We start from the raw sequence: 13,496 nt of genomic DNA, 5'->3' as shown, positions 1-13,496 counted from the left end.
GCAGTTAAGTGTTTGACTCTTGATTTCAGCTCAGGTTATGATCTCAGGGTCATGAGATCAAGCCCTGTGGAAAAGCTCTGTGCTCAGCATAGAGTCTGCTTGAGATTTGCTCTACCTTTCCCTCTGCCCCTTCCACTGGTGCCTTCTCTCTCTAAATAAATAAATAAATAAATCTAAAAAAAGAGAAAAAGAAAAAATGGGGGATGAAGCTTTTTTTCACATATGTATTTTTTTTTATTTTTTTTAAAGATTTTATTTATTCATGAGAGACACAGAGAGAGAAGCAGAGACATAGGCAGAGGAGATGTAGGCTTGCTGTGAGGAGCCCGAAGTGGGACTTGATCCCAGGACTCTGGTTCACACCCTGAGCAAAAGGCAGATGCTCAATTGCTGAGTCATCCTGGCATTCCTCAAATATGTATTTCACTACAGTACTAATCAGGGTACTTTCAACATATTAGAAATTTTTGTTTTTTTCACACTTTGACTTGCTCTTTCTGGTATTAATTTAACATCAACTACAGGGCTATAGTTCCCTTTCTCCTTTATTATTGGAAACTTTCCTGCATCACCTTTTGCTTGACACAAGGTTTTATGGTGGGATGGAAACTTGAGACATTACAGGCACATCTCAAGATATGGGGAGTTTGGTACACCACAACAGAGCAAATATTGCAATAAAGTGAGTCAAATGAAATTTTTTGGCTTCCCTGTGCATGTAAAATTATATCTAAACTATACTTAGTCTATTAAGTGTGCCATAGCATTATATCTAAAAAAAAAAAAAAAAAAAAAATGTACCTAACTTAATTTAAAAATGCTTTATTGGGGCACCTGGTTGGCTCAGTCAGTTAAGAGAAGGACTCTTGGTTTTGGCTCAAGTCATAATCTCATGGGTCATGAGATGGAGTCCCAGGTCAGGCTCTGCACTCAGTGGTGAGTCTGCTTGAAGATCCTCTCCCTCTGCCTCCCCCCCTCTCTAAAATAAAGAAAGCTTTATAAATAAGTAAATGAATAAATATTTTATTGCTAAAAAATGTTAACCATCATCTGACCTTTCAGGGAGTTGGTATCTTTTCTCAGGTAGAGGATTTTGCCTCAATGTGGATGGCTGCTGATGGATATCGCATGGTGGTTGCTGAAAGTTGGGGTGACTGTGGCAATTTCTCAAAATAAGATAACAACCAAGTTTGCCACATCAATGGACTCTTCTTTTCACAAATAATTTATCTGTAGCATGCGATGCTGTGTGATAGCATTTGACACACAGTGAAGCTCTTTCAAAATTGGAGTGAATGTTCTCAAGTCCCGCTATTGCCTTAGCCACTAAGTTTATGTAATATCCTAAAACCTTTGTTGTCATCTCAACAGTCTTCATAGCATCTTAACCAGGAGTAGATTCCACCTCAAGAAACTGTTCTTTCTTTGTTCATCCTAAAGAAGCAACTCCTTGTCCATGAAAGTTTTGCAGCTATTCACTCATATGTCTAGGCTCCACTTCTAATCCTACTTTTCTTGCTATTTCTACCACATATGCAGTTACTTCCTCTACTAAAGTCTTGAACCCCTCAAAGTCAACCACAAGGGTTGGAATTATTCTTCCAAACTCTTGATCATGTTGATATTTTGACCTCTTGCCATGAATCACAAACATTTATAATGGCATCTAAAATGGTGAGTCCTTTCCAGAAAATTCTCAATTTACTTTGCTCGAAACTATCGGAGGAATCCCTCTCTATGGCAGCCTTACAAAATGCACTCCTTAGATAATAACACATGAAAGTCAAAATTACTCCTCAACCCATGGGCCACAGAATGGATGTTGTGCTAGCAGGCATGAAAACAACATTAATCTTGTACATCTCCATCAGAACTCTTGGGTGACCAGGTGCATTGTCAATGAGAAGTCACATTTTGAAAGGGATCCTTTTTTCTGAGCAGTTCTCAGTAATGGACTTCAGCGTTGAGTAAATTGTGTTGTAAACAGATTTGCTATCATCCAAGCTTTGTTGTTCCATTGATACAACAGAGGCAGAGTAGGTTTAGCATAATTCTTAAGGGCCCTTTTTAGGTCAATGTGTGCTGGCTTCAACTTAAAGTCACCCACTGCATTAGCCCCTGATGGGAGTCATCCAGTCCTTCAAAGTTTCGAAGCCAGGCATTGACTTTTCCTCTCCAGCTATTTAAGTCCTGGATGACATCTTCTTTCAATAAAAGGCTATTTTGTATACATTGAAGATCTGTTTTTTAGTGTAGTCACTGTCTTTAATTATCTTAGTTAGACCTTCTAGATAACTTGTTGCAGCTTCTATATCAGGACTTACTGCTTTACCTTGCACTTTGATGTTATAGAAATGGCTTCTTTCCTTAAACTTTATGAACCAAACTGAGTTACCTTCCAATTTTTATTTTGCATCTTCTTCAATTTTCTTGGCCCTCATAAAACTGATGAGAGTTAGAGTCTTACTCTGGATTAGGCTTTGGCTGAAGCAGATGTTGGGGCTGGCTTGGTCTTCTATTCAGACTACTGAAACCTTCTCCATACAGCAATAGGCCATTTTGCTTTCGTATCATTTGTGTGTTCACTGAAGTAGCAGTTTTAATTTTCTTCAAGAACTTTTCTTTGTACTTAACACTTTAGTCAACTCTTTGCACAGAACTTCACTTTTAACTAATATTCCATGGGCTGTGATGAAACACATGCACACACACACACATAGGCACACACATGTACAAGTGCACCCATTGAGAGACACATAAACCATCAAGAAACTATCAAATGATTCACTCAAGTCTTTCCTAAGGTTGCTTTATCCATATTGTATTGTAGTTTGGGTTTTTTTTTTTACCCATGGTCAGATCTATGGGGAGACGTTAGAAGGTATATAAGTGTTGGAGGTCAATCAGTTCTCTACAAATGTGTTTCTGGAAGAAAGAGTTCCTCCATGCGTGGTTGTACCAGGTCCAGAAATTGGAGTATAGGAATCTTACAGAGGTTGCCTCTGGCTCCCTATAGGACAATCTGTCAACATATATGTAATGACAAGAAGTAAGGAAAGACACTCTGTAAGGGTAGGAAAGATGATAAGAAGCCAAAGGAAAAAATACAAAAATAAGAAAAAAAATAGATAGCTTTCTTGAATTATTATCTCAATCCTACCACCCAATCTAAAATTAGTATCATTCTATTTTTATCTTACAAAAATCTAATGAAGTCATCATATAGTTTAATTTTTTTTAATTTATTTTTTATTGGTGTTCAATTTACTAACATACAGAATAACCCCCAGTGCCCGTCACCCATTCACTCCCACCCCCCCGCCCTCCTCCCCTAATTTTTATACATTTTGATTTTTGCTTCACAGCTACCTTAGAAATTGATGAGAATCATCCATTATTTCAATCCATTTATAGAGTGACAGCCATGGATGATGACTTCAAATGGTGATGGTAGGTAGTGATCACTGTGTGGGATGAATATATTGCTTTGGGATACAGGACTATGCTTCATTTTTCAAAAGTAGTTGACATTTAATTTGATAACTAAAGAGCATATAATGAAGTTGACGGCCACTATAGGGCCATATTTGTGTTAATGTTGGAAATAGTATTTTTAGAAGATGTTTCCTTGATTTGTACAAGAAAATTATATGACTTCTAATGAAGGTGGGCTGCTGAAAGGAAGATGTCAATGCTGAGCTGAAACTGGGGCTTTGCCTTCTGGATTCTTTTCAGAACTGTTTTACTTTTCTAGCAATTTCAATGACACATGTGAATATAATTATTTTTTTAAATATTTCAGTATCCTAATTACTAGAAATCTAACTGTAAGAGATTTGCTTTTCTCATAATTGATTCATGGTTGTAAAGTCTTTAGAAATTTGGCAAAATGTAAAGAACCTATAAAGTTCTTGTGGAGTATTTAGTGGTACACTGGACTAAGCCAGCATGCTTGCTCTGCAGCTGTTCTTTTCAAACATGTATTGAAAGAGTTTACTAGTTCTAATTTAGTAACTCACAGTATGGAGTAATGGAGCACTAAATGGGGGTGAAGTAATGGAGCTATCATGTGACTTGAGTCAATTTACGGCTTTAACACAAACTAGTGGTACAATCTGGGGAAGTTATTTAATCCCTCTTGCCCTTGATTTATACAGTTAACCTTCAGTGATATACAGGCTCTTGTTAGTGAAGTTACTCAAAATTCCTGCTCAAAAACATTTTATTGCAGACTAGCCAATATGAAATTAATATAAAATTGTTAAGAAATATGAGACTTTTTTCTATTAGATGTTAAGTCTTTCTAATAGATTAAAAAAATAACCTATGATACAGTTGAAAATAGTTATTACCAGTCTGTCATTTGCAGGGAAAAAGGATAGGGATCCTGCAAGTGGTTGTTTTAAAAGTCAGTGTTTTGGGAAATAGTTACATTGTTAGAAGATAGATCCTTATCAGATTTTTTTAAAAATGCACAGATACAATCACATTTTTCTTTAATCAAATTTGACCTCATTTCAAATTAATCTTTTTTCAGATGCTTTTTAAAACAGATTTATCTACTCTCATCTCTTCTCAGAAGTAGTGGCACATTAAAAAAAAAAAGTGGAATCAAGATGTAAGGTAAATTACAAACTTCATATTAAACCATATAAATGTGAAGTTGTTTCTAACATAATTTTTGTTATTTCTTAAAATACAAACAGTGATGATGAGTTAATTTTGTACGTTCTTTCAGAATTGTATTAATTGGAAGAATCAGGATTAAGGCTTTTTAATTCTCTTGGGAAAATATGTATTTTACAGCTCTATAAAAATATAGAAAATCCTTTGCTTCTGTTGACAGGTTAAACAAGTCTTATTTTTCCTGTATTCTGCATAAGTATGTGCTAGTGATTTTAATACAAGCTAGATCATAAAGACTGAAATTAATTAGTGTGAAAATAGGGAACTTTCTACATATTAACTTTATTATTATATCTTAATGGTCTTACAGATAACTTTTAATTTATTTTGGTGTGAGTAATGTATATTTTATTTTTCTAGTAATCCAATGAGACACAGTTATCTGGGCCAAAGAAATGAGCAAATTCTTTTGGAGTAGGTTTGATAAGTGGCATTGTTAGTTTGAGAGGAAAAGATCCCTTGACTTTGATGTTGGATACCATGTAATTAATACATTTATTTATTTATTATGTTGTACAGAGTGATAGGAATTTTTAAAACTTAGAATTCTTGACAAAAATTAAAAATGCATTTTTTCAAAAAATAGTAATATTTTGTGTGATTCATTTATGAGAATTTGTGCAGTTAACCAAAAGTATAGATCCAGTCTCTGTCTTTACTCAAAGCATAGAGATCACATCTTAGAGTTATTTAAAGAAGTTTAGGGGTGGGGAAATCTCATTAAATTGTTTACTAATCAGGAAAAAATAAATCAGTAAATCATTAAAATTTAAATCTTTCTGAACATTAAAGAAATGGAAGAAACAAGTTTTTATACTCCACCCCACTTAGAATGGCAAACACATAGCAAAGGTGAGATCCAATTCACACCTTATAAATGAATTTGAAACTAATATTGTAGGAAAAAAGAACAATTTCTGATATTCCCAAGAGAAAGACAATTTAAGGAAAGCGTTGTTGGGAAGATTTTTCTCAGTGGAAAACGAAGGATGCGTAGGTAGGAACAACTGACTGGAAAGAAAGTAGCTGAAGGGCTGTTGAGATGATCTGTCCACCCAGAAACAAGGGGTGAGATTTGAGCAATAAAAGGATAAGTGTTTTATTATTATTATTACTACTACTACTATAATAATTATAACATTTCTATTTTCAAAAATCCCCTGCATGTGTTATCTTAATAAAGTGATTAAGAAAATAGCCATAAGGGGACTAATGCATGCGTTGTTTTTTTTTTTTTAATAGAGAGTTTGTTGCTTATAGATAGTTAGGAGGAAAAAAAACAGTGATAATTAAAGATGATATCAACTTACTAGCCTAAAAGATAAATGGTGGAAGAATGACTACTATTCAGCGACTTCTATTTCAATTTGGGTTTGTTGAATATTACAGGATGACGGAAAAGCTGATGATACATGTTTTAAGCAATCTGAGCATTAGGACTACAAAATGCAGTTAAAATTAGGTGGGAAGAAGTGGAGATTATCTGTATGAGCCACATATTTAGCAGTTCAGCTTCACACTTTTGACATCCCGACCTCACTTTCCCTGCTTGTGTTGACTCACACATTCAACCAAACTTCTACTTGTCCTTTAAAACCTACTTCATCTTTCGACTACATTGATTAAGAAATTTATTTTACTATATTTGACATGTTAGTGTCCATCCAAGAGATTTAATAAGTACAATCACTATCAACCCCTCACTTGGCAGGGGCTCTTATGTATTGTAAAGCCTTATTGAATATTTGCTGAAGAAAGGTTTTAGTGGATATTTTACTGCCTTGGTGGTCTTTTCAAAGGACACTTGCTGAAATATATGAATATATATATGAATAAATTATATCTAAAGAGTAAAATGTATGACAGGATGATGAAGAAAATATTTGAGGTCCAATGACATTTCAAAGTCTTCAGAAATTCCCTCTTGTTCTTGATCCCAAAGAGTAACTCATGGTCTTGTTTCTATGAATTAGGACCAAACAGCCTGCACTGTGAATAGCGCATTGTACCTTGAGTTTATGATTGAATCTGGAATTCCTTCCTTTTTTGTTGTTCAAGTTAATCTACATGTATTTATACAGCCAAGCTACACAGATTTTGAGTGAATTTTAATAATGTATAGACTGAAGCTATTTTGAAATATACAACTATTCTAGTTAGCTAAAAAGCATTTGCATGTCTTAATCACCTATAAGAAAAAATTAAAAACTACATCTAATTGGGGAAAACTAACAAAAACAAACAGAAGACATATCATAAAGATATACGTGTATTACCAATTAGTATGTTGTAAAATTTTAAAAAACTGTTTTCCAGTTTTTCCAGTTTGCACTGAGAGCAACTGTTAAAATAGGTTTGTTCTGTCAAAGGACATTAAGTGTCACACCTCTTACAACAATATTGCCTGTTCTCGTACAGAAGTGGTATTTGGAGGCTGGAATCATAAGGAGACCTTGCATACCTTTACTTGACTGAGATTATTTTTATGCTATAGCAAATGTAGCAGGCTCTTTTTAGCAAAAATTTAAAAATATATTTGGTATTACTCTTAAACAATTAAGTTTTTGCAGTTTGGGGGACTTTTGGGGTAATATTCTACATGAACTGAAGGAGGCTATACATTATGGTTACTTCAGTATCTAGTTAAATATACTATAAAAATCAGAACATTATAAAAATGATGTGGAATTATTTTTATTGTGTAATGTGTATGGATTGAGGTATTCAGAAATACCAGCCATACAAATAGAATCTAGCTGGCAAAGGTAAACACTGTAATGCTGAACCTATTATGCTATTTAATTTTTTTAAATAATTTCTCAAGGTTTTTGTCAAATGTCAGGTGAAGGGTTACATTTTTCTTAAAAGATTGGTGGTCCCAGTGTCATATATCTTGAAATATATAACTGAATGATAGATTCTTTTTTTAGAAAAATAAAACTTTACAACCTGAAAAAAAATTAGAATTTGTCACAATTAGAAACATAAATGATGAGAAACTTCAATTTGAATAAGTATATTTATGTTAAGCTGTAACTACAGGAGAATGACTAAACTTTTCACATACATTACAAATAATAATAGTAAAGATTATGCAGCTACATAGAAAGTATTTTATGGCATTATCTTAAAAATATATGATTATATACCCATAATTGATACATGTGCTAATATAAAGTAATTGTATTTTAGAAAATACTGAAAGATAGATATGGAAGTGACCAACATTGCAATATGACAAGAGGATTTTCATGTATTTTTCCATCTGTTTTCTTTCCCAAAGATTTTGTAAAGTTGTTGCATTGTTTTTTAATAAGTACATTGATTTTAAGTAAAGGCAAAAGTAAGACCTTAAAAATAATTTGAAATTTTTAATTTAAACCACTTAATTATTTTTTTTTAATTTTTATTTATTTATGATAGTCACAGAGAGAGAGAGAGAGGCAGAGACATAGGCAGAGGGAGAAGCAGGCTCCATGCACCGGGAGCCCGACGTGGGATTCGATCCCGGGTCTCCAGGATCGCGCCCTGGGCCAAAGGCAGGCACTAAACCGCTGCGCCACCCAGGGATTCCTATTTTTAGTCTAATTATATTTTATTACATTATATCCTATATATACACTATAATATATGTTTATATACATATATAATATATACAAATATTATAATAATATTTATATTAATTTAATTTAATTAATTTAATTTAAATTATTTCACTTCCATACCGGGAGGTACAAATGTGGCACTTGCAGATTATGAATGTGTAGTAGATATTTTTCTATATTCGAAGTGTAGTAATCAAATATATCACTACAATATAAAAAGAAACAGATACTTTGTGGACTATAGAAAAGGAAAAAAAATGGTAGTATTCAAATTACTTCTATCACTAAGTTTTATCTCTATAGACAACTAAGGGGAGTAATTCATTGTTTGATTCTCCAAATCCACTTTAACTTATATTTGAACAATAGAAGCAAATATGGAGCTTAGTTTATCCCTTATTTCTGGGGACAGTTGTCCTGTCTACCTACATTTGCAGTAGACGTGCCACCAATTTCTTGAAACAATTTTCTGCTGCTTTCATGCCTTCAATAGGCATGAATTATTGCTGTTACTAATTTGGTAGAATTTAATGCTAGATATTATAACCATTACCAAAATTATTAAAATATTGCCTGAGAATATTATTTTTACCTCTTAGGAGATATAGCATGTTAAATTACAGTTAATGAAACAGAAAAGGAAATGATTTAAAGTGGTCCATAATGAAAATATTGTGAGTTAAATTACATTATGGTATAAAGGAGAAACCACATTAGACTGTGGTAGTGAAGAAGGTTGCTCGAGGAATGTGTCGCCAAGTCACTTCTCATTCCCTTTTACTTTACATTCCTTTGAGAACTTCCTTGAATATCTTTCTTAACCCCAAAGTTACCCTTTCCTTGGCTGTAAATCTATAGGAAAGTTATGATATCTATCGCAGAGCACTGTAGTTATTTTTATCTGTGTTCTCCACTAGCAGTGAGATCCTAAAGACCGGGAACAGACTTATTCATATGTGTATAGACTGAAATGATGCATGCATGTACTGATAAATGTCTGATGCTTGACTAGAAGGCTGAAGAAGAAATAAATTCAAGTTTCAGAAATGTTATGGAAATTGATCAGGGAATTTAAGTATGATTTAAAGACATCAGCGATATATTTACACAAAAAATGTCCTGATAGTTTATTTTAATAAGCTATGATTTTAGACAGCATTTCATCACACCAGATAATAAGATAAAAATGAATATATTAAGTCTCTTATGTTCAACTGCCAACTATTACATATATGTAATATTTGGAATAATAGAGGTGCACTATTTCTATCTGCTTTTCAGTTTTCATCTCTTTGATGTGATATCTTTGATGTCTGGCATGATGCCAGAGACTAAATGATTAAAATTACTGCTTTAGCAAAAATTAAGTAACTTTGTGCCAAAAATCTTTGTCTCAACATTTGAATGCTTTTGGAACTGTTAAATTCTTGACAAGATGAAGGTGGGATCATCACAAACCCCAAAATATTTTTTGCAGGTTATCATAAGTCAGTAGATATGTGTATATAAATTTGCATTTTCAACATTTTATATCACTGTATTTTTGTGTGTGTAGACCTTTTCCTCTGAATTCTGTTAATGTGACTGAAAAAAATGTCTTGGCAAGAGTAAAAGCACCATATCAAGATGAAGATAGCCCCATCACTTATTCCTTTAAAACTCAGCAGGAAATGTTTGGTTTGCACTCTTGTAAGTTTTAAACACATACTTCTAGCCTAATTTGGTTAATCATTCACTATTCTCCTCATTTCCTTTAAAACTTGGGTAAGTAAAAACTAGTCTTTCAAAACTAAATTAAATATAGAAAAGGAAACAGTAAAAATATGTGGATCTTGACAGGTGCTATTTTCCTATTTGTTAAAATGACATTCTTGTGAAATAATGAGTTTCACAGGACCTTGTTTTTGTAACTGGCCATCATTTTTCATAAGCAATCAATACAAATGTTTCTGTGAAATTCTTGTAGACTATAGGACACATAAGTCATATCTGTCTCTTTAATTTCATGTGTAGAAATTGGGATGCCTTCATAACTATATTTTGAATATTTGATTATGGATAGATAGATTTCTGCCTGTGTGAACAGGTTTACTACTCTGAGATCTTGTTTCCTTTTGGCCTGTCACAGTACCTTATTTGATTGGTCAGCATTCAACCAGAGACAAAAGTATCATCAGGAGTGTAACGGTGAGAGCTGGTTAAGGCAGGCCCTGTAAGGCTGCTGTCTGTGTCTAATGCCAGAGCATGAAACCCGCTAAGACTGGAAGCAAGGAAGGAGAATCTCCCCATAAAGTAGGGAAGATTAAGGGTAGACTTGAACACACATTAAGTGCTGGACTCCACGAAGGTGGACTAAACCACTATTCATTGTGTGTGTGTGTGTGTGTGTGTGTGTGTGTGTGTGTGTGTGTTTGTCTCTGATCTTGGTATTGTAGGTATCCTGCAGAAGTTGGGGCTTTTGATCACAGGGTTAAGCACACTTATCTATTCCAGGAGTCAGAAGCTGATAGAGAATCTAGAGCAGTTGCAGACTCTTCATGCCAATGGTGAAATGGGGACTGGCAAAAAAAAAAAAATCTCTGAGATGAAATTGCTGCTGCCATCTTCTCCCACCCCATCAACAGAAAATCTCTCATGGTGGCACCAGGGATGAATAATCATCTCCATTTTCACAACTTTCCCTGAGTTTGACCCTTAAGCTCATTTCCATCTCTTTAGACAACAGGATTGACTTAAATTTGATTGGCTAATATGGCTTGCCTCTTTTTTCAGGCTCAAAAATACTAATAATTCTTTATTACTAATTAAAATCAAAGAGGTAAAATCATAGTGGTTTCTGTTATTTTAAAAATAGAGATGCTCCTATACTAGCTAAACCCATATATGGCAAATTAGAGAGAGACTTGGAGGAAAATATGATGAAACCTTTAAAAATATTTAATTAAGAGCAGCCCCGGTGGCTCGGTGGCTCAGTGGTTTAGCTGCCTTCGGCCTGGGGCATGATCCTGGAGACTTGGGATTGAGTCTTACGTCAGGCTCCCTGCAAGGAGCCTGCTTCTCCCTCTGCGTGTCTCTCTGCCTCTGTGTATGTGTGTGTGTCTCTCATGAATAAATAAACAAAATCTTTCAAAATATATTGAATTATATTTTTAAAATAAGCATAAGATAAATGGGCATTTTTAAAGAAAGAATTTCAGTGAATATAGGATTGTTAAACATCAACTTTTCTCACTCATTAAAAACATATATAATTAAGTGAAGTAAAATACCATCAATTTGAATAAATTAATATATGCTTCATTATTTGAGTTTGCTAAGTTTCTTCACTTTTTTCTTTTCTTTAGTCAAAGGCCCATTCACTCTTCTTCAGATTTTGAATCCTAACAATCCACATAACCCTACAACTTATTCTTTGGAAATTGAAGCAAGAGATAATGAAAATAATACCAATTTTTGTGGAGAATGTAGATGATCCTATTGTCTGTGACTCAAGTTTTTACCAGGAATAGGTATATTACAAATCAATTTTACTGATTACATTCATGAAATAAATGTAAAGTAAAAACAAATTAAACCTTGAAAATATAATGATTTTTTTGTTTTAAAGAAGAGATGTATACAAAATGAATAAAGTGAGAGATAAATTCCTAAAAAGAATATACATAAAGAATATATATATATATATTATATATATATATAAAAGTTAGAGTAATCTAAATTAACATTCAAACTATTTATGTGACAGATTGGTTCTAGGATAATACAAAATTATTTTAAATTTACCTGTAACATATGAATTAACTAAGGTAACTTTGGAAATTGTTAGAGGAGGGAGGGGTTAAGATGGTGGAGTAGTAGGGGAAACTTGGCCTTGCCTCATCCCACCACCACAGCTAGATCAACAAATCGTTTTGAAGAACCAGGAAATTTATCTGAGGATTAAGAAAACAATTTGCACAATTGTGGGGAGCCAATGTAGCAGATGCAAAGTTCAGAGGCATGAATTAGGGGAAAGAAAGGCCATGGTGCTGTGGAGGGGAGGGAACCCTCCCACAGAGCAAAGTCAGGGAGAGAGGGAGAGACAAGGAGAGAGAACAGCTCATAGGGTTTGAGTAAGATGCTGTGGTGTGGGGAATCCCCTGGCTCACCCTGGGCGAGAACATTCCCCTTCCTGGAGCACACTTGCCTCTGCAAGGGTGAAAGGCCCACCAGGCACCACTGAGCGGCCGTCCAACATCAGGGGACACAGGCACGCACAGAGGGTCGGTAGCCTGGTTGCATGCTTTCACTGTGTTTCACCACAGACTGCGACATCCGTGCAGGTGTGTGGCTGCTGCTCTGAGAACGGTGCTGGGTGCAGGGCAGCAGGGCTCTCCTCCAGGGTTGGGGAGCTGGGTCCTTTAAGGTTTGGAGTTTTGAATCCTAGCCAATGCTCAGAGATAAAACACAGGAGAAGTATGGCACTGAGCTTGTAAATAGCCCAGGCACGGACAGGTTGAGGGCAGGGATCTGAGGAAAGCCTGGGACACAGAAGAGACATTTTTTGCTTTTCTTTGAGCAGCTCCTAAACAGCAGTGGCCATGACTGGCCCTGCCTGGGGAGAGAGGGCAGGGCAATGCCATCATCCACCACCACCCCTTTCCCTCACTGGCCCCCCAGTACAGAGCGATTTCAGAGAGAAGAAGAGTGCCTCCAGGGGAAGCTGGAGTCCCTTCCACCACACCCCACCACCGTGCACCCAACAGGGGCATCTTCACTCGGGAACTCTCACTGCAACCAGTAGTGGGCCTCTCCCTCAGAAGACCAACAAAGGATGCCACATCCACCAAGTCTGCCAATTATAAGGTGCTCCAAAGCATCAACTTTAGTTCTGCTGGAAATAGGACCAGGCTTTCCTTTTTTTTTTTTTTTTTTTTTTTTTTTTTTTTTTTTCCAGGCTTTCCTTTTAATTCATTTGTTTTTTTTTAATATTTTACTTGTTATTATTTTATTTTATTCTTATTTTTTCTTTGGAATCAGGCTTATAGTGTTTTGCTCATTTGTTGGTTTGTTTGTTTGCTTTTCTCATGTTTTAGATTAGGCGGCTGCTTCTTCTTATTTTTCTTTTTCTTCTTCTTTTCTTTTTTTCCTTTCCTTTCTTCTTCTTTTCTTTTTTCCTTTCCTTCTTTTTTCTTTTTTCTTTGTAACCAGGCTTACAGTTTTTGT

Source organism: Canis lupus, chromosome 18 (assembly GCF_003254725.2).
Source record: "Canis lupus dingo isolate Sandy chromosome 18, ASM325472v2, whole genome shotgun sequence".
Classification (NCBI taxonomy): Eukaryota; Metazoa; Chordata; class Mammalia; order Carnivora; family Canidae; genus Canis; species Canis lupus.
The sequence above is the reverse complement of the archived record's forward strand: the minus strand, read 5'-3'. Positions refer to the sequence as shown.